The sequence below is a fragment of the Myxine glutinosa genome, chromosome 3 (genome assembly GCF_964187855.1).
Source record: "Myxine glutinosa chromosome 3, kmMyxGlut1.1, whole genome shotgun sequence".
In the NCBI taxonomy this organism is placed as follows: Eukaryota; Metazoa; Chordata; class Myxini; order Myxiniformes; family Myxinidae; genus Myxine; species Myxine glutinosa.
Genome location: NC_136263.1, coordinates 59,272,670 through 59,295,454, shown reverse-complemented (window position 1 = coordinate 59,295,454; position 22,785 = coordinate 59,272,670). Strand labels below are relative to the sequence as shown.

General features: G+C 42.9%; 1 long non-coding RNA gene across 1 annotated transcript in view; it reads left to right on the top strand.

The window, feature by feature from the left end:
• The window catches only part of LOC137424029 (uncharacterized), a 45,155-nt gene extending 24,331 nt beyond the window's left edge, over nt 1–20,824 (top strand). Inside the window, exons 3-4 of the long non-coding RNA XR_010983882.2 lie at nt 4,786–4,861; nt 20,348–20,824. This is a non-coding gene — a long non-coding RNA (uncharacterized LOC137424029). The remainder of the gene's footprint in view (nt 1–4,785; nt 4,862–20,347) is intronic.
• Nucleotides 20,825–22,785: the final 1,961 nt, after the last annotated feature.

Below are 22,785 nucleotides of genomic sequence, written 5' to 3'. Positions count from 1 at the left end.
TTATATTTTACAGCACACTTTCCTGCTGCTCTGAGTGGCTGCACAGACATTGGGTTTCCCCAAAAGGAGGCATGTGACTCTGCGCTTGAGATATTTGTCCTCTTTTTATCAACACAAAATGTTCTGTCGTTTCCCTGTGCCCCGTCTTCATCACCTCCTCCCGTTCGACTGAAGGCTCCTCGACGCCCCCCCTCCCTCCCCCGTGACGCACTGTGCAGCTCACCCAGGAGTCTGGACCATGTATGAGTTACACGGCATCACATTCCACTCGCTTTACTCCCACCTTCATTGCCAGGATTTACGTCTGCTGTCAGGGCCGATACACGAGAATTTATTGGCACCTCAATGAACATATCACCATGTCCCCTTCATACCTTCACTCCTATCCCCCTTCATACCTTCACTTCTGGCATCCGGAGTTTTCCACAGTTCATCGGAGCTACATCTGTTCAGAAAAGCCCCATCTCAATTTATCAGACCTGATGTGAGAAGTGCTTTGCATACATTCATTTTTATGTCTCCACTTACAATCCCTCCCATCCCCCTTCATACCTTCACTTCTGCCATTTGGAGTTTCCCACGGTTCAGTGGAGTCACGTCTATTCACAAAGCCCCATCTCAATCTATCAGATGTTATGCATTCACGTTCATTTTCCGTCTTCACTCACAATCACTCCCATCCCCCTTCATACCTTCACTTCTGGCATCTGGAGTTTCCCACGGTTCATCGGAGCCACGTCTATTCACAAAGCCCTGTCTTGTTATATTAGATCCGGTGTTATCAGTGGTTCCACTGGTTCGCATGCATTCATGTTTTTGACTCAACTCAAAATCCTTCCCCTTCTCAATGCCGACCCCTTCTCCCTCTCCATTGAAGAGCCCTTCCCTCCGGGTCTGCCAGGTATCCCGTGCAAGAGTCCAGTTCGTACACAATCCATACGGCAGCGTACCTTGTTTGTTCTTTCGGTGTCCGCCTCCAGGGAAGAGGCTCGAGCATCACGTGAGGTCCCGGCGGACGTGCCGGCGGATCGGCTCGCCTCGCAGTGCCAGTTCAAATGGCAACGGACCACGTTTGTCTTTCTCTGGATGTCTGCTTTTTCCTCTGTTTTCCGCAATGGCATATGCTCCAAAACCACCTGAGGGTCCCGGTGGTCATGCCGGTAACTCGGTCCGCCTCGCAACGTCACTCATAGCCCGCTAGCCGAAGCCGAATCGTTGGCCGCAATTCATAGGCCGGAGACCGGTTTTCGCTCCACAACTCGTACTCGTGCATCCCCTCAACGATTCTCTCATCTGTTGCCACCACAGAACTCCACACATATCCTTCAGCAGTTGTGCGCGGGGGAACCGAGAGCTGGTAAGGTAAGCTGCGTGTGTGTGTGTGTGTGTGTGTGTGTGTGTGTGTGTGTGTGTGTGTGTGTGTGTGTGTGTGTGTGTGTGTGTGTGTGTGTGTGTGTGTGTGTGTGTGTGTGTGTGTGTGTGCGTGTGTGTGTGTGTGCGTGTGCGTGCGTGTGTGTGTGTATATATGTATATATACAGTCACGTGAAAAAGTAAGTACACCCCATGTAAAGTTTTGACTTTTTCAACATATTTCAACATACAGCTATTTGATCTTCATTTCAGAAATATTGATAGATAAAGATGATATAATATAACAAATATCATGAAACATTTACATTTTGTAGTTCATTGTATAATTTAAATAAACATAAATGCAAATTTTGCATGTGGAAAAAGTAAGTACACCCCTACATTTATCACTACTTCAAATACCTAAAATTAAAAGCAGGTGCACCAGCTCAGGTGCAAATGATTAGAACATCGTTAGAGAGGATCTTGGAGGAACCTGTCTTATTTAAACCTCAGACATTTGGTTTGGTTTGCACTTTGTTGTTGAAGTGGCAGCGTCACCATGCCTAAATCAAAAGAGCTCTCTGAGGCCTTTAGAAAGAAGGTTATAGATGCCTACGAGTCTGGGAGGGGATTTAAAAAGCTCTCCAATCAATTTGAAATCAATCATTTGACTGTCCGGATGATCATCTGCAAGTGGAGAAGATTCCAAACAACTGCCAACTTGTTCAGGTCTGGCCGCCCCAGCAAGTTCAGCCTGAGAGCAGACCGCAAGATGCTGAAAGAAGTCTCGAAGAACCCCAGATTGTCATCACGGGATTACAGGGAGCTCTTGCCACTGGTAATGTCAAAGTGCACGAGTCTACCATTAGAAAGAGGCTGCACAAATTTGATCTACATGGGAGGTGTGCCAGGAGGAAACCTTTGCTGTCCAGAAAGAACATCAGGGCAAGACGAATGTTTGCCAATGAACACCTCGGCAAAGACCAGCACTTCTGGAACAATGTGCTCTGGACAGATGAGTCAAAGGTAGAGCTATTTGGCCACAGTACCAAAAGACATGTTTGGCGAAAACCAAAGACAGCATTTGACCACAAGAACCTGATACCAACTGTAAAGCATGGTGGTGGAAATATTATGGTTTGGGGCAGCTTTGCTGCATCAGGGCCTGTGCAGCTCACCATCATAGAATCCACTATGAATTCTTCATTGGACCAGAGGGTGCTTGAGGATAACGTGAGGCCATCTGTCGGAAAGTTGAAGCTCAACCGAAGGTGGACCTTGCAACATGAGAATGACCCTAAACATACCAGTAAATCCACCAAGGAATGACTGAAAAGAAAGAAATGGAGGGTTCTGGAATGGCCAAGTCAAAGCCCAGATCTAAATCCTATCTTGATGTTGTGGGGGGATTTGAAACGAGCTGTGCATGCAAGAAACCCCTCAAACATCGCACAGCTGAAATAATTCTGCATGGAGGAGTGGGCAAAAATTTCTTCCTGTCGATGTCAGAGACTGGTAGACAGTTATAAGAAATGCCTACTTGAGGTTGTTTCTGCCAAAGGGGGCAATACCACCTATTGGAGCCAAGGGTGTACTTACTTTTTCCACATGCGAAATTTGCATTCATGTTTATTTAAATTATACAATGGACTACAAAATGTAAATGTTTCATGATATTTGTTATATTATATCACCTTTATCTGTCAATATTGTTGAAATGAAGATCAAATAGCTGTATGTTGAAATATGTTGAAAAAGTCAAAACTTTACATGGGGTGTACTTACTTTTTCACGTGACTGTATTATATATATATAACCGCTATTTATATTGTGGGCATAATGACACATGGTGGTGCTGACTTTTATGGGCACAGACCCTGGTTATAAAAACGGTCTTCAAACATTGATCGATTTATGAGTTCTTTAAGAGGGGTATCCTCTGATGACTGAATTGGCTTATTGCTTACCAGGTGGGCCTTTTCCCAATACCAGGTAAATCCATACTGCTATTCTGTCCATCGGACCAGCATAAGCCAACAGGTTTAGCATTTGGGTCAAATCCATTGGTTCCTTCGTCCAAGATTCCAGCCAGCTGTGCGTTTTTCTCCGTCAACTGAAGTGAAATACATTTGAAATTTAAATTGCATGCGCATTGCCTTCTCTCTAAAGGGAAATCGAAAGGTGGAGCGAGTGTACGATGATGGTGAAGAGGTAGGATAAACAGCCTTGAGAGACACTGACTTGCTTTTGAGGTTTCGATGGAAGCAAATTGTTGGCAGAGCCGTGTGGCACCGATGGTTCGTTTGACACTCCAAGGATGTTCCAAGGACATCCGACAGATGGAGAGTTTAGTCGTTGTGCTATGGGCGGGATCTTGTGGCTTTACTAGGCGTGAGCAATGCTTCCCACGGATTACAAACTAATACATATGATTTGTAAAACTCGGGAATGCAATCAACAAGCTCGATCGAGTGCTCAAACTTCCTCCATCTTCAATACCGATTGCTCTATTTCTCTCCAAGCTCGATCTACACACCTGCATCAACCTGACGCTCCAAGTTCAATTCCTCAAACTACACATACATATACGTGCACACACTCATACAAACACACACACACACACACACACACACACACACACACACACACACACACACACACACACACACACACACACCATTTCAGGGTTGATTTGATCATTATCCGCACACATTAATCAGTACGCAATGCATTCATTCTGAGAGCCTTATAGTGGGTTTACCTTTTTATTTTGCATCTCATGATGGTGAGATTTATTGGTGGTTAAACACCACGTGTGTCTCGGAGCCGCATAGCACAGCTGACCCAAGGCTCGGCCCTTCCACTTGAGTGAGCAGCCAGGCAACTCGCTGTAATTGGAATCCTAATGCATCTAATTTTGCTTTTCCAACAATTACGGAAAGTACACCCGGCACGTATTCCCGGTATCCCGAGGAGTGTCCCGAAAGTCCAATAGTTGGAACCTGTAGCAGGTGCATATCGAGACAAAAGCTTGGGGAGCTGGATGCTCTGTAATGGACATGCTGGTACTTTTATACAGTGTCTAACTCTCATGGGGTGAAGCTTCTGCATGTACCAAGCTGAATTCACGGAATTAGAATTCTGATATAAAACGTGAATAACCAGGATACCAAGTAATATCAATGTACGTTTCAAGGACAAATCCATCCAATGCTGTTATTGTTTCCTACTCAGCACATGACTGTGGTTTAGCATATTGCTTCTTCTTCTTCTTTCATATTCAGCACATTACTGCAAGGAGTATCATTGACTGAGGGTGCAGATGTGCCTCTGATGCAATGCCCTCTATATGTTAGGGCAGCAATTTGGAGTTTGTTCAGGGTGCCGGCGATAACCCGCCTCCTCTAACGTTCACCAACCTATCATCCCAGCACACCAGGATGGCCGAATGGCAGTTTATAGCTGGCTCGCTGGGTCGAGATTGAACCCACGCTAGACAGTTCAGAGGTGAGTATGCATACTTCAGGGCTATCTGGCCAACCGATGAAAATGTCAAACATTGTGTTTATTTGTTGTCTCTAAATGTCATTTCTACTTGCATAAAAGCCTTTATGACGTAAAAAACAAACAATGTGATGAAGCTGCCATTACATTTGAATCAGAGGTTCAAGCAAGCTGGAACTTGCCCCTGAAGACCTTTGAGTTTTCACTTCCACTCTTCCTGCACGGCTTGGCACACTTGCTAATAAATAGCGATTCCCAAACACTTGGTTCAGAACAAGCAAAATGGGTAACAGGAATTCCATACAATGTATCGAAATCGATAATGGAATTGCACATCTAATATATAAATCTCTTTCTAACCACTGACTGATATTAATGTTGAAATTCGGCAAAAGCTGAAATTTGGCGTGCCGACAGACATCAAAGCCGGTACACTGGGAAAAATTACAGAACCGTTATAAAGCGTCCGTAAATGAAAATTTATGTTAAAAACATAAATGCTTCTGTAAAAACAAAAAAATAACCTCAATCAATATCGACCATTTGAAAAGTATAATTTATATAACTGTAAACTGTGAAATAAAAATCTTAATGAAAATTTACACAAAAATCGTACGTGCATACATAAAAAATATAAATAAAAAATCTCAATCAATATCAAGCTTTTGAAAATTGTAATTTCTATAACTGTAAACTGTTAAATAAAAATCTCAATTAAAAATTTACGCAAAAACCGTAAACATGTCCGTAAAATAAATAAATAAATGACCTAAATTGATTTATAATTTAGGTTATTTATTTGTGTCGGTGATGCTTGCCTGCAATCATAAAGCTTCTATTTATAATGTACCTACATACGAAGCACTGTTTGTTATTGCTTACACAATGTGTAAGCATACCCCACAAGTATTGCATTAAAAGTGATTCCATTCGCTCTATAAACTGTGAGGTTGCATCAACTTAAAGACAAAAATTGTCCGTTGAGACGAATGAGCTCAAGTGCGAAACACTTCTTGTGCTAAAAATACATGCGAGTTGCCGCTTCTTTCACAGCACCATCAGGTTATAATTTATTAAGAGTTAGGACAGCCGCTGTCCAAGAGAGGACATAACGAGCCGTAGCGGAGCTGAGAAGCTGGCACGAATGGAGGAAATATCCGACAGCACAACAGAGGAGCCACATCTGTTGCCTCCCCCCGAACCGCCGCCTGCCAACCAAAGGAATGGTGCAAGAGCAACGCGGAGAATTGTCCAAAGATTGTGTTTGTTTTGTGGCATCTCCATTAGGATGTGTGCTCAGACCCTGCACCGGTCACACCCACTGGCGGACCCCAGCAAGTGTTGTCACTGGTTTTACTGGCAATTGGTCTTCTCTCACCAAAGATAGAGAAGCATAAAGAGGAATCGTCTACGCATTTTGAGAATTCATCGTGCCCCTTCCCCTCTCACAGCCCCCTCCCTCCAAGTTAATTTACGGCACAAATTTGTTTGCGTGCTCAATTCGATTCATCGTGTGCTCTTATTGGAAACTCACTATTGAATATTCCCAGGTTACCTTGTGCTTGTCAAAATATAGAAATCCTTCCTTCGTCCGCTTTTTGGTGCCAGGAGTGTGATGAGACTTTCTCATCTCCATGCAAATGTCTCCAAATCGAAGCTCATTGGTTCATTTGTGTCCACACATTCCAGCTTGGGATCCGGATTGATCAGAGAGCACCCGGAGAGATAGAAAAACCATGCTTTGTGCTTTTCCATTGTGCAAAGGAGCCTTGATCAGCCAACCCTGCAGAATCGAGATTCCTCGGATTTCAGTCTCGCTGCACATCCTTATGAGCATAGTAAAGACATGCATTTAAAGTATGCAATGAACCGAACCGTCATCACCCTCCTTCATGGGCCCTTAAAAAGTTCTGTACTCCCACTATCCCCTACTGTTTCCTCCAACATGTTGGGTTTTTTTTTGTTCTGCTACTTAAGAGTTAAAATGGCTCTCAAGGCGAATTAGCCTCTTTCTTATCCAATCAATTCCATTCCGGTTCCATTTCTTCCATCGTGTAGTGTAGTTCTCTCCCACACATACACACATCACAACATAATGATGATGATGGCGATGCTCCCGTTACATCAATAATTGGTTAATATCTAAGGAATGGCAGAAACAATGAGATTATGTATAGATCTTCACTGATCTTCATGCCTTGAGTGGTTAATGATTTTTTTACTCCATATCAGAGGCCAGATGTGATGAAGTCTCCCCTGAACATGAGAGAATGTTTACGGTTTAAATAAGTTTCTCTTAGACATGGCTTCATGTCACATCGGCCAAGCCAAACACTCAACATTTTCCTTTTCAACACCATATATGTCACTCGGAGAAGGTTAGGGATATAACATGAATAACAGAGGTTTGGTGATATCATTACACTTTTGTGTGAATTACAATTAGGATATTAAGGGGTATTGACTTACCTTCTCTTCTTGGAAGGCAAATCCGACCCAAGGCAACTTCAGATTATTCCACAAAGCCTGCAACAAGTGTGTGTCTACTCTCAGTGGAACCAGAAAACAACATCTGTCCAACCTCAAGATTGACCTTTCAAATTTGTATCCTTCCTCTAAAATCTTGTGGGATCTTAAGTCTGTCTCTGGAATGTGCTCCCCTTCCATCACTTCCCTTGCTTCAAATGGCACCACAGCTGACTCAGCTTGTAAGGAGGTCGAACGCCTCAATCTGTGTTTGTTTCAAAATCTCGTGTTCCCAACCCTCTGCTCTCTGTACCCAGCCTACCCAGTTGCACCAATTGCTCATGGACTCAATGTCTTTTGCACCTGAGAAGGTGGAGACGTTTCTGACAACGCTCAACTCCGGTTCTGCAACTGTACCAGATGGCATTAGCTCACGTGTCCTAAAAACCTGCTATGCTGCTCTGCACATCTTCTTTGTGCTCCTTTTACCCCATCATTTGCCTTAGATCATCTTCCATCTGCTTGGAAATCAGCCAACACCACCGTATTACATAAACAAATAGAAAGATGCGTTGGGCAAAGTCATCACAGTACTGCATACCATAAAAGGTACAAAAACGGAACTCCTTAATTACAGACCTATCAGCTTCCAATCATCAGCAAGGTCAATGGAATCCATCATCGCAGTTATGAAATATTTCCTTTTCTCAAACAGCCTTTTCTAATATCATCAATTCGGATTCAGACCAGGTCACTCTACATTGGACATGGCTGCTTCTGCTCTCCCAACAATGGATGGAGGCCCTCAATATCATACATGAGATCAGGGCCATCTCTCTTGACATATTTCGAGCATTTTACACAGTCTGGCATCCCGTCCTCTTCTCCAAACTCTCTGCATATGGCATCCAAGGCCAATTCCAATGTTGAGTTACTGACTTCCTCTACTCTCGTAGCCAACTCCCAATGGGATCCTTTCATCTCCTCTCCCTGTTAAGGCTGGAGTGTCACAAGGCAGTGGTCTGGGCCCAGTCCTATTTCTAATCTGCATCAACAATCTTTATGAATCTCTGGTTCTCTTTATCTCTTTCTCTTGTAAATTAACTTTATCTCTTTTCTGATGACTCCACTCTCTGCTATAACATCCCCCATTCTTCAGATAGGCCTGCAGCAGACTCTTCCCTCTATTCAGATCTCGATAAAATCACAAGCCGGTCAAGCACTTGGAATATGCCTTTCAATCCAGACATATCTCACTCTCTCTCTCTGAAAGGACTGTCTGGCAACCCCTCCTCCCCCCAACTACTTTCTCAAGAATCCTCGTGAAGAAGTCTCTCGAACTTTTGGCCCTCACTATCAGCCATGAACTTTCTTGCTCAAAGCACACCTCCTAAGTTCTTCCAAAGCCAGTCGGCGATTGGGCATCATCCATCTTGCAAAGTTCTTCTTGTAGACCTGGACTCATTTTCACCTACAAGGCCTTCATCCAGAGCTTGATGGATTACGGCTATCTCCTTTGGGCTGGCACCCCTGCCTCTAAGCCTTGCTCAGCTTGATGCCATGGAAACAAAGGCTTTCAAGATCAATGGAATCCCCCATTATAATGCTGACACTATTGGCCTATCACTTTTACATAGCAGAGAGGTCGGTGGTCTCTGTTTTCCTGTCTGGTGCTGCACTCTCTGATATTACCATGCTACACCCCCTTCCCACCAGGTCTCTGCAGGGCGCACAAGGTCTGCCAACAATCATCTTCTGGTGAAACTCCCAAAATCAAGAATCACTGCCCACCTCCACTCATTCATTCATCTTTTTTCCCCACATGTGGAACCAACTTCCACATTTTCTTCAATCTCATTCTTCACTCCAGGGCCTCAAAACAGCTGTTCATCACAATCTCAGATCATCCCCCATCCAAAACCATGATCTTTTCTACCCCCATTAACGCTCCCCAGGCCCTCCCCTTTCCAACTCCTGTTTTCCTTCCCGAGTGTTTGCTTCTGTAGCCATCCGGTCCACCACCTGTGTTCTCCCCTAATCCACACGTCTTATCTTCAAAGTTTCTCTCCATTTGTCCTTCAACTCTGCTGCTGCGTGTTTTCCCCCCGCTCCTTTTGCTGTTCATTTTGTTCCGTTTCATCCTGCTCCATTCTATACTTTAGCTCCTCTACGAGCCTCACTCAGTACAAACAAATAAATGTACTTTTCCTTGAATAACAGTGCATGAGGTGATATCATTGTTTACCAAAAAAAAAGGTTGTACTTGGGAAGGTACATTTTCAAAACTCTATACTACAGCTATTGTACAAAAGGACGGGACGCACCAACTATACGACAGCTGTCGAGCAGGCAAGGCTCAGGTCCACATTTCGACCAATGGGTGGTCTTAATTTGGGACCGTGCAGGCATTGTGTGCCGGGTGTTGAGCACCCTTCTAAGACGCGAGAGGAGGATCACGTGCACTAGTGGATATCAATGTACTTTGTCCACAAATTACAAGACATTAGGTGATATAAATGCAGCATTGTTGGACGTGCGATTGGCCAGTTCAAAAAAAAAAAATGCAAAAGACTCACCAAATTAAAACCCATGAGGCTCCTGTGGCACAAATAAAATTCACAAAATAAAGAAAACGTGCACATCCCATGCACGACAAGGTGTTGGCCATTTTTTCGTACATTGGCATGCGTAGTTGTAATATCGTCGTTTTTGGGTGGGAATTTCCTCCTGTTGCTAAAAGCAGCCCACACTTCTTCTCTTATCACGACGAGGTAAGGAACATTTCAGGTGATGAGTTTAACAATGTTGTTGGTGGGTAAACAGGGCAACTGAATGTATAATGAGCGTCTTATAGCGTACCGGCAATTTTCACACCGTTGCATTATGTCGCTATCCCACCAGACTAAAGTGGCATTCTGGCGACCAGATATTTTTAATCATCAAGTCCTGTTGGGATATTCTCCACTGGCTGAAACTCACGAAATTAAAACCCTGGAAATATGCCCACATCACAACCCTCCACAATAACAAAAGAGGAAGTCACCACGAATGCTATGGGACCAGAGAAAGAGACCACAGACAGCAATGTGCGAACAAAGACGGCCGCTTAGCTTGTTATAATATAGAGACTTCGAAGAGTCATGAGGTGTGCCAAAAATAGAATTGCATCAATCTTGCCATGTCAATATGTATCCTGTAAGAAAAAATTTCCCATTACGCCAAGTTTGTTTATTGTCCAGGATTTCCCAGGACACCGGTTAAAAAATAATCATTTCATCAATGAGTTTGTCTGGTTTTGCAACTCTGTTATTGTGTTTTTGAATTTTCCTTACTATGTGAATATATACTCTGCATGTGATAAAAATGCGCTTGTACGATCATTCATGGAATTTGTCCCATGCTTTAGTCCAATTTTCCATTCCGTCCCGTCCTTTTGTACGTTTTTGTCCCGTCCTGTCCTGTGTTTTGATAACGAACCTATTATGCAACATGCACAGATTCTGTGGCGTCTGCCACCCATCTCCCCCTCCACCCAAATCCCCTCCATCAACTTTTCTTGGCTCTCTGCGTCCTTTGACATGGCAATATGTTCATGGATAATAGTTTCATTGCTTCCAACAGAGAGGCAAAATTGTTTTGCAAGTTTGGGGATCACAACATTATCATGCTTCCGACAACGATTGCTTCGTTGCAATCGTTGCTTCGTTGCAATCGTTGCTTCGTTGCAGCGACAACGTTGCTTGCATCCGAAGATTGTTCAGATCTGCGTTAATTTCAATCAATTCTTACCTCTGCCACCAAAAGTGGACAGAGGTTATGTTTTCACCACTGTGTCTCTGTCTGTCTTTGAGCAGGAAATCTCAAAAAGTTGTGGATGGACGAAACTTGGTGGGCAAGTTTGGGGTGTGACAGGGATGAAGTGATTAGATTTTGGTTAAGATCCGAATCTAGATATGATGATTTAAAAAAAAGGGTAATTCATCACAATTGACAGACTGAGCCAACAATGACACGAGTCAGAAAAAAACATTTAAAGACGAGGACGGCACTCAGTAGAGAGCATACCTCCGCCTGGTTGGACATATTACTTGATGTTGAAGAATCACTGAAAAAGTTATACGTGCTGGATCCGGATCCGGATCTTCACCAAAATTGAATCGATTCTTCCTGGTCAAATACACAACCTGTCCGCCAAGTTTCGTCCAAATCCGCCCATAACTTTTTGAGATATCCCGCAATGTAAAGTTTTTGGCCTTATCTCCCAATGGTGAAGAATCACTTAAAAAATTAAACAACTCTCATATCCGATATCCATATTCAGATCTTCACCAAAATCGAATGTATTTGTCCCTGTCAGATACCCAACGTGGTCCACCAAGTTTCGTCCAAATCCGTCCACAACTTTTTGAGATATCCTGCTATGTATCGTTTTTGGCCCGATCTCCCAATGGTGAAGAATCGCTTTAAAAAATTCGAGTAGCCAGATCCGAATCCGGATCTTCACCAAAATGTAACCATTTCGTCCTTGTGACATACGCTACATCTTTGCCAAATTTCGTCCGAATACGTCCACAACTTTTTGAGATATTTTGTTCACAAACAAACAAACAGATGGAAAAATAGAGCTCACACACACTCATAGAGTGACACTTGGCAAAACAGAACAAAGTAGAATGGCACTCAGTAGAGCATCCTTTTGACTTCAAAAATAATTAGTGGTTGAATTCAGTAACCTGATATGCAAATCGTCTTCAAAGTTGGAGTTAATCTGATGAAAATTGACAATTTTAGAAATTTGGCCTATGTTGACCTTTTGGCCGATGTTTTTATTTTTTATACAAGATCGAGGCTCGAGAAAGAGCGAACATTAATCACACAAAAAGTCAAACCGACACATAAAACACAAAATAAGGGGAGCGGTAGACAAGATGGGGAGAGCGGGGGGGAGGACACAAACACAACATTTGAGAGCAGGGACATCAAGAGAACTGTGGGAGGGAGAGGGCTTGGGGGGAGGTGGGAGATGTATAAAACATATGGACACTGCAAGGACTTCCAGGAAAGACGTTGGAATTTCAAAAAAGTGGATCTGGGGTGAATTAGCGGGGTTAGAAAAGATCAAGGTTTTGGATGGGGGAAGATAAGAGATGGTGGTGAACAGCTGTTTTAAAGACCTGGAGGGATGAGTGGGATTGAAGGGAGTGGGGGAGTTTGTTCCAGAGGCGGGAGAAAAGGGGAATGAAAGAGTGAAGGTGAGCAGAGAGCCTAGATTTTGGCAGTTTAACCATAAGAGGGTTGCTGGCAGATCTTGTGCGACCTGTAGGAATATTTGGGGGCAGAGCACAGAGAGAGCTGGGGGTGCAAGGCCGGAGAGGAGTCGGTAGAAGACAAAGACCACCAACCTGCCTGCGTTGAGCGAGTGAAAGGCCCTCGGAGTTAGCTTCATCACAGGAGATTCCAATGATTCTGAAAGCTTTGGTTTCAACAGCGTGAAGCCGAGCTCGGTGTGAGGCAGGAGCACCGGCCCAGAGGGGGGGAACAGTATTCCATTGAGCTGCGGATGAAAGCCGTGTATGTGGTGAGGCACTCAGGTGTGCCAAGGAAGGACTTCGCATGACGGAGGATGCCCAGTCAGCGACTAGCTTTGGAGGCCAGCTTGGAAATGTGGTTTTCCCAGGAAAGATCATGGCAGATAGTGAGACCCAAAAGCTTGAGCGACAGAACTTCTTGGAGATGATTGTTGAGAAAGTAGATGGGAGGGTTTTCTAGTCGGTCTTTTCAGAGAGACATAGGAAGAGTGTGAGATTTGTCAGGATTCAAAGACATGTTCCACTTGTTTGACCAGTCTGTGATTTTGTCCAGGTCTGCAGAGAGTGAGGAGGCTGCAGACTGCCAATCTGAGGGATGAGGAATGGAGCGGCAGAGAGTGGAGTCATCAGCAAAGAGATAGAGAGGATTTTATAGAGAGTCGGATAGATCATTGATGAAGACCAGAAAAAGCACAGGGCCCAGAACACTTCTTTGGGGAACTCCAGCCAGAACAGGAAGGTGAGATGAGAGAAATCCATTCAGGGCCACACGTTGACTATGACCAGAGAGGAAGTCCGCAAGCCATGCGTGGAGATTTCCATCGATACCATAGGAGGAGAGTTTGGTGAGCATAGCTGGGTGCCAGACCGTATGGAAGGCACGTGATATGTCAAGGGAGACGGCTCTGATTTCCTGTTTGGCATTGAGGACCTCCATCCATTGTTGAGACAGCAGAAGCAACATGCCCAGAGTATAATGACCTGGTCTGAATCCAAATTGATGATCGGAGATCAAGCCATTGGAGAAGAGGAAGGATTTGATATCCGAAGCAATGATGGATTTCATGACTTTGCTGATAATTGGGAGCAGGCTGATTGGTCTGTTGTTGCAAGGATCTGTTTTTTGCACCTTTTTGTGTAAAGTGGTAATGTTTACTGATTTCCAAGATGCTGGCAGATGATCTTGAGCAAAAGAGAGGGTGAAAAGAACAGAGAGAGGGATTTTAGGACCTGTGGGCTGATGCCGTCAGGTCCAGTTGCAGAATCAGTCGAGGGTTGACAGAAACTTCTCCACCTTGTCACGAGAGAAGGGCACAAACTTCAGGAGCAGTTGGGTTCGACTGGGTAAGGTGGGAACAGAGAGAGATGGGTTTGGGACACAAGATTTTGAGGCAAACACAGAGTTGAGGCATTCGGCTTTGTCACGTGCGGTGTCAACTGTGTAGCCTTTTGAGGTAAGGGGGGAATGGAGGGGGAACAAAAACCAGAAACGGATTTGACCAAATGCCACCAGGATTTGGAGGAAGGAGACAGGTTTGAGAGTTCATTCTTGAGTGTGGAAAGATAGTGTCCCGAGCTTGGTGGAAGGAAATGAGATTGCCTTCAGTTGGATTTGCCTTCCAAGAGGCAAAGGCAAGTTGTTTCAGGGCAACTGCCTCACCATATGATTCAGTGTACCACGGACGGGAGGAAGGGTAAGACAACTGAAGACTAGATGGGATAAATCTGTGCATGAGAGAGAGCAGTTTGCTTTGGAAGAATTCCCATGAAGAATTGATGTCAGAGGCAGTAGAGATGGGAGACCAGTCCAGATGATTGATGGCTGCTTGCAGTCCGTGCCAATCGGCCTGAGTGAAATGCCAGACTCGTTGACGCTGAGGAGGCTCTCTGAGAATGGCTGGAGAGATGTCCACTTTAACAAGCACATGATCAGAAGAACCGATTGGAGCAGAAGAGCAGCAGACATTTGCAGGGAAGTTTGTCATAACCAAGTCGAGAAGAGAAGATACTCCATTGACTGAGGTCCGGGTCGGGAAATTGACAGATTGTGTCAGTCCCAATGAGTCGCATAAGTCCTTTGCTGAGCTGCCATGGCTGGTGAGAGAGGAACCCACACCCAGCCAGCTGGCATGTTGACAGTTGAAGTCACCACATATGAGGAAGAGAGAGAGTTGGGATGAGTGGATAGAAGTTGGTCCATGTTGTCAGACAACGAAATGGAAATTGAGTCATCACTGTTTGGAGGACGGTACAGAACACATGAACAAAAGGTGGGAGCGGAGAGGAAGCCGTAGCCAGAGGTACTCCTTGGGGTGGGGTGTAGAGAGGGCAGTGCAAGGAGAGTGAGGAAGAGTTTTTGATAAAGACAGCAACCCCACCACCAGGACGAAGCTCAGGTCTATCATACCGGAGGAGGGAGTAACCAGGAAGAGACATTGACGAATCAGAAACATCTTGAAGGAGGAAAGTTTCTGTTAAGCAGATCAAGTCTGGATTGTCAGAAGCAACCTCAATGGAGAAATCAATCAGGTTTGAGCGAAGGCCCCGGATGTTTGAGGTCTATACCGTTAATGAGGAGAGAGGGGGAGCATCGGATGCAGGACAGGGGAGGGGTAGGGTCAGATGAAGGATGAGAGGGGGAGGTAGGGAGAGCAGTTGATAGTGTGTCAGAGATTATAGAAGAGTTACAAGAAAGGGAAGGATGAGGAGGACGAAAGGTTTGATGGTGATGGGATGAAGCACAGTGAGGAGTTGTTTGTGGGGGGGGGGGGGGGCAGAGGAAAGTGGAAGGTTGGGGGAGTTGGAAGTATGAGATAGAAGGGAGACGAAGTGGGGAGGAGGCAGCTTTGAGGAGGAGGGGGGAGAATTGGAGAGGGAGGGTGGGGGGGGGGAGATTTGAAGGGGAGGGGTTGGGGGGGGAGTTTTGAAGGGGAGGGGCAAGGGGGGAGATTTGAAGGGGAGGGGCGAGGGGGGAGTTTAGAAAGTGGATGATTAATGAAAGACGAACATTTATAACAAATTGTTTATTGTGATTTTCAAGTTCGAGATCCGTTTAAGAACGATAGAGGAGGGGTGGAATGAATGTGAATTTCGAGCATGTCGTGAGGAAGAATTATAAGAGATTGAATTTTGTTTTGAAGTGGAATGAGTTGAAGAGGAAATTGAAAAGAGCCTTTTAAATAGGAAAAAAACCAGCGTGTTGTAATATACCACTGAATAAAACACTGCAGGGGAAAGTTTAAACATATTTAAACAGAACCGTGAAGAACAATCTTATATTCACAAAAATACCAACGGGGAGAGGGCCGAGAGGGACAGCCACGAGTCACATGAACAGGGCAAAAGGTGGAAGGCAAGGAGATAATGGGGCGGGGCGAGACAGCGCACGTGGATAGAAGAACACGATTAGACAACAGCACATGTGGAGAAAAGGAAAATAAATGTTTTTTTTTGTTTGTTTTGTTTTTGTTTTGTTTTTTGGGGGGGGGGGGGGATTTAAAACATTAGACAAAGATAAGATGTTCAGGGAAGTTCAGGGGAGAAGTGAAAGATCGAAGAACCAAGCAAAAACAGTGAAGGAAGGAACTTAAGTGAACAAACTTCTACGGGGGAAGCCTCAGGTTACAAGGCTACAAGGCCGCACACGCGGGGCAAACAAACGATTAATTTATTACATGTTACAGGAAATTCAAATCAAAACGAACTAGAAACAAACAATAATGCAGAGACGATAAAATAACGAGTGGAAATTTGACAAAACACGAATGGAAAAATAACTTAACTTTGGATGCCGGCTGCCGGGAGAAAACAAAAGTCGCCACCTCGATCAAGAAACCGGAAGCGAACCCAAAAATAGTTGATGGTTGGTTTCAGTAAGCTGATATGCAAATCCTATTCAGATTTCAAGTTAATCGGATGAAAATTGAGGATTTTCTAAATTTGCAAAACGTGGGTGAACTTTGGTCTATGTTGACCCTGTGACCTATGTTGATCAAAAAAATAGTTTGTGGTTGAATTCAGTTTGCTGATATGTAAATCCCATTCAAATTTCAAGTGAATCGGATTGAAAATTGAGGATTTTAGAAATTTGAAATTGTTGTTGATCTTTGGCCTATGTTGACCTTTAGGCCGATGCTGATCTCAAAAATAGTTGGTGGTTTAATTCAGTTAGCCGATATGTAAATCCTATTCATATGTCAAGCCAATCAGATGAAAAGTGAGGATTTTCTAAATCTGAAAAAAGTGGTTGACCTTTGGCCTATGTTGACCTTTTGACCTCTAAAACATATAGGATTTTGTCAGACCACGAACTCTTTCATTTGGTGAAGTTCCATGAAGATCGGCTTGAAATTATGACCTGAAGGCAAGTATAAGTGAGCGGACAGACAAACACACAAATGAAAAATCACTCACAGTGTGACACTTGGCAAAACAGACAAAGTAGAATGGCACTCAGTGGAGCATCCTTTTGACTTCAAAAATAATTAGTGGTTGAATTCAATGACCTGATATGCAAACCGTCTTCAAAGTTTAAGTTAATCGGATTAAAATTGACAATTTTAGAAATTCGGCCTATGTTGACCTTTTGGCCTATGTTGACCTCAAAATTGTTGGTGGTTGCTTTCAGTAAGGTGATATGAAAATCCTTTCTAAATTTCAAGCCAATCGGATGAAAATTGACGATTTTAGAAATTTGAAATTGGTGTTGACCTTTGACCTATGGTGATCCCAAAAATAGTTGGTGGTTGAATTCAGTTAGCTGATATGTAAATCCCATTCAAATTTCAAGTGAATCCGGATGAAAATTGAGGATTTTAGAAATTTGAAATTGTTGTTGACCTATGGCCTATGTTGATCTCATCAATAGTTGGTGGTTGAATTCAGTTCGCCGATATGTAAATCCTCTTCAAATTTCAAGTCAATCGGATGAAAATTGAGGAATTTAAAAATTTGAAATGGTTGTTGACCTATGGCCTATGTTGACCTTTTGGCCTATGCTGATCTCAAAAATAGTTGTTGGTTGAATTCAGTTAACTGATGTGTGTATCACATTCAAATTTCAAGTGAATCGTATGATAATTGAGGATTTTAGAAATTTGAAATTGTTGTTGACTTTTGGCCTATGTTGCTCTTTTGGCCGATGGTGATCTCAAAAATAGTTGGTGGTTGAATTCAGTTTGCTGATATGTAAATCCCACTCAAATTTCAAGTGAATCAGATGAAAATTGAAGATTTTAGAAATTAAAAAAAGTGGTTGACCTTTGGCCTACGTTGACCTTTTGGCCCATGCTGATCTCATAAATAGTTGGTGGTTGAATTCAGTCAGCCGATATGTAAATCCTCTTCAAATTTCAAGTCAATCGGATGAAAATTGAGGATTTTAGAAATTTAAAAAAAAGTGGTTCACCTTTGGCCTACATTGACCTTTTGGCCCACGCTGATCTCAAAAATAGTTGTTGGTTGAATTCAGGAAGACGATGTGTAAATCCTATTCAAATTTCAAGTCAATCGGATGAAAATTGAGGATTTTAGAAATTTGAAATGGTTGTTGACCTTTGACCTATGCTGATCTCAAAAATAGTTGGTGGTCGAATTCAATTCGCCGACATGTATATCCTATTCAAATTTCAAGTCAATCGGATAAAAATTGAGGATTTTAGAAATTTGAAATGGTTGCTGACCTTTGCCCTATGTTGACCTTTTGGCCTATGCTGATCTCAAAAATAGTTGGTGGTTGAATTCAGTTTGCCGATATGTATATCCTATTCAAATTTCAAGTCAATCGGATGGAAATTGAGGATTTTAGAAATTTGAAAAAAGTGGTTGACCTTTGGCCTATGTTGACCTTTTGACCCCAAAAATATATAGGATTTTGTCGGATCACGAACTCTACCATTTGGTAAAGTTTCGTGAAGATCGGTTCAAAATTGTGACCTGTAGGCAAGTATAAGTGAGCGGACAGACAGAACACACACACACACACACACACACAAACCGAGTGATCAACATACTTGCAAAAAAATTTTTTTTTTTGCCAAGTAATGAAAAATCACTCATAGAGTGACACTTGGCAGAACAGACAAAGTAGAATGGCACTCAGTGGAGCATCCTTTTGACCTCAAAAATAATTAGTGGTTGAATTCAGTGACCTGATATGCAAATTCATCTTCAAAATTTAAGTTAATCTGATGAAAATTGACAATTTTAGAAATGTGGCCTATGTTGACCTTTTGGCTTATGTTGACCTCAAAAATAGTTGGTGGTTGGTTTCAGTAAGCTGATATGCAAATCCTATTCGGATTTCAAGTAAATCGGATGAAAATTGAGGATTTTAGAAATTTCAAAAAAGTGGTTGACTTTTGGCCTATGTTGACCTTGTGACCTATTTTGGTCTCAAAAAGAGTTGTTGGTTGAATTCAGTTCGCTGATATGTAAATCCCATTCAATTTTGAAGTCAATCAGATGAAAATTGAGAATTTTAGAAATTTTAAATGGTTGTTGACCTTTGGCCTATGTTGACCTTTTGGCCTATGCTGATCTCTAAAATATTTCGCGGTTGAATTCAGTTAGCCGATATGTAAATACCATTCACATTTCAAGTGAATGGGATGAAAATTGAGGATTTTAGAAATTGAAATTGTTGTTGACCTTTGCCCTTTGTTGACCTTTTGGCCTACAAACACACAAACTGGAGTGATCAACATCCGTGTCGAATGTTTTTTTGTTTTTGCCAAGTAACAAACAGACAGGGGTGAAAACATAACCTCCATCCACCTTTGGTGGCGGAGATGAAAATGAAAAAACATGTTGGGGTTGAATCTCTCAAAAAACAACCAAACCAGGTAGGAAGGAATGACAAGATAGGAATGACACCACGATACAACACACCAATCATAAGGATTACCCTCACGACATATTTTGACATTTTAATCATCAGTGGCAACAGGGACCAATTGTATGAGGATGTCTATGTCAGAGGTAGTTGTAGATTTGTAGTGTGGGTTGGTTTAACTGTGTATTTCATTTGTTGTGGGATTGAGACGGAAAGATGTCAAAATATGTCATGATGACAATCCGTAAAAGGATGGTGGTGCTGTATTGTGGTATCATTCCTACCTTGTCATTCCTACCTTGGCATTCCTTCCATGTCATTCTTTCCTACCTCCTTTGCTTGTTTTGGGGGATTTCATCCTGACATGTTTTTTCTTCATTTTTACCTCCACCACCGAAGGTGGATCGAGGTTGTGTTTTGCCCCGTCTGACTGTGAACAGGATATCTCAAAAAGTTATGGATGGATTCAGGCGAAATTTTGTGGACAGGTTGGGTGTGTGACAAGGACGACATGGTTAGATTTTGGTGAAGATCCAGTGAAGACCCGGCCTATCAGTGGGATACAAAACATAAACTGTTCAGCCTGGCGGAGTTATGCCCTCTACCGAGTGTCATTAACGTTAATAGAATCATGACCAGGACTATTGTGGGCTTGCGCCTGGCCTATCTACGTTTACGTTTGATCAGGAACAACGTCCTGTTCCGTCCTGATCCGTTCAGTGTACTAGCTCTTCCACAATCCTCGACTACATGTAAAAAAAAATGCATCAAAGTATTTATACTCCGTATGCAGAAAGGAAATTGATACACAAAGGGTCCACAGTTACTAAGTGTCAAGTAATCGTCACATGATCCTGTGCGACTCATATTTCTGTGTTGCAGAACTTACTCAACAAGATTTCCAGAGAAAATGCCGATGGTCAATGCAGGTTGCCAAGGCTTACGGCAAAGGAGAGAAATATCGTTTTTCACCTGGAAAATGGTGTGACCTTGCAGCAGTATTGGTTATGTTTTACCGAGCATAATGGAATCTCCACTACTTTCCTTGCTTCACCTGATATTTCTGGAAAACCTGCTAGCAATCTGGCTGCTTGTGGCAATCCAACAAATACTTTCTTTGTAACCTGTCCAAGTTGTTCTCATGCCCATGTTTAATGATATAATTGGTCTTGCTGACAATCCAGCCAAAGTAGTTCATGTAAATGATGGCACATGTAACTACTTTGAATCTAAAGCTAATAATATCAATAATCTGTATCTTCCTTACAATCCAAGTAACATCTCCATCTATTACATGAGCTCCAGAAGCCTCTGTTGACATTTTCATGATATTTGGGATTACTTATCCACCATACACTACCGGTACTCTTTTTCTGTTTAAATAGTTTTACCTAAACGTGGTTTAAAGGATTTCCTCCCTCATTGACCATGAGCAACAAAATATAGTTCACACCTATCCAACAAACTGGGGGAGGAGTTGACATGTTTACACACTAGAAAGAGCAATCAGAGAATGCAAGCCCTGAGTTGTTCGAACAGTGTTAGAACAGAGCCGTCTAGAACAGTGTTTGTCCGTCTGTATGTATGTATGTGTGTATGTATGTATGTCCCCTCAAACGTATACCAATCAGAGCTGAGAATCTGGTCACATGACAGGGTGATGTGATTCCTTCTAATGTCATTACGGTGGTAATGCAGCTGACTCTCTATGCACCACCATTTTGATTTATATGCCATTCATGCCGAACATATCGTCGAACCTGTCATATATCGCAATTGCCATGCTCTACATTTACGTTTTTCATTCAGTGTGAAACACAAACAAACCGATTGTTAAAATGACAATCAAATATCGAAAGCATCGGCGTTACGGCTCTTCCATCAATACGGTACGTATAGGCCTTAGGCGTTATGACTCACCATCCACTTCGGAAAAATTAAACGCAGGTTTCTTAATACAGTGGTATCGTTGCAGTAGTATCGTTTTCGTAATAATAATATTATAGTAAATATAACCATAACACTTTAATCCCAATGTTGTGAATGGAAAGTTGATGGACTGAAGCGGTGTAAACGCGGAAGTAAGGAATTCACCTCGGTTAAAAAAAAAAAAAACATTTTTGTAATAATAACGTAACGTTATTATTTAAGTAAATCTAATCGTAACACTAATCCCTTTGTAGTGACTGCAAACGTACTGGAGGTTAAATATATATCTTATACACAACCATATAAGATTATTGATATATAAGATCTATAAGATATATAATCTATAAGATTTATATATATAAGATATATAAGATTATAAATGATATATAAGATAAATAAGATCTAACCTAACCGTAAAAGTGTGTACCCTGGATAAGAATAGGTACACCATATCCCTGCGTGTCGTAAGAGACGACTAAGAGGGTTGGCGTCAGGAAGAAGGGCATCCGGCCATAAAAACATTGCCTCAAAAAGGGAACCATGACAATTACAACTACATATGGGCAGGGTACAGCCCGAAGTGGAGATCGGTTTCTGAGGTTTGGGACATGGAATGTAGGGACAATGACAGGGAGATCAGGAGAAGTGGTGGAAGTATTGGTCAGAAGAAGAGTGGACATATGTTGTGTGCAAGAGACGAGATGGAAGGGAAGTGGTGTGAGAATGGTGAAGGGTAGGCAGGGACAGAAATACAAGTTTGTGTGGCAAGGCTGCCCGGAGGGCGTGAATGGTGTTGGTGTCCTGTTTTCTGAGGAGTTTGTAGACAGTGTGGTGAGTGTGACTAGAGTGAGTGATAGGTTGATGATGGTGAAAATGATGATTGGAAAGCTCTTGGTGAACGTCATCTCGGGATATGCTCCGCAGGTTGGTCGAAGCGATGAAGAAAAGGACAAGTTCTGGTGTGCGATAGAGAAGCTGATGGAAAACGTGAAAGATGAGGAAGTTGTTGTGGTAGGAGGAGACCTAAATGGACATGTGGGAAGGAGTATGGATGGTTTTGACGGAGTTCATGGGGGTTACGGATATGGTGTGAGAAATGGAGAAGGTGAAAGGATTTTGGAGTTTGCTGATGGAGCTGATTTGTTGATTTGTAATACTCAGTTCCAGAAAGAGGATAATAAGCTTGTTACATACACGTCAGGTGGGTCGACGACAACCGTTGACTACCTGATGGTGCGTAGGCGAGATAGGGGGCACCTTCGCGACACAAAGGTGATCCCGGGGGAGGAGGCTGTTTCACAGCACCACTTGGTTGTCTGCGACATAAGGGTGAAAGGTGCGAGGAGAGCTCGGCGGGTGAAGTACCAACCGAGAATGAAGGTGTGGAGGTT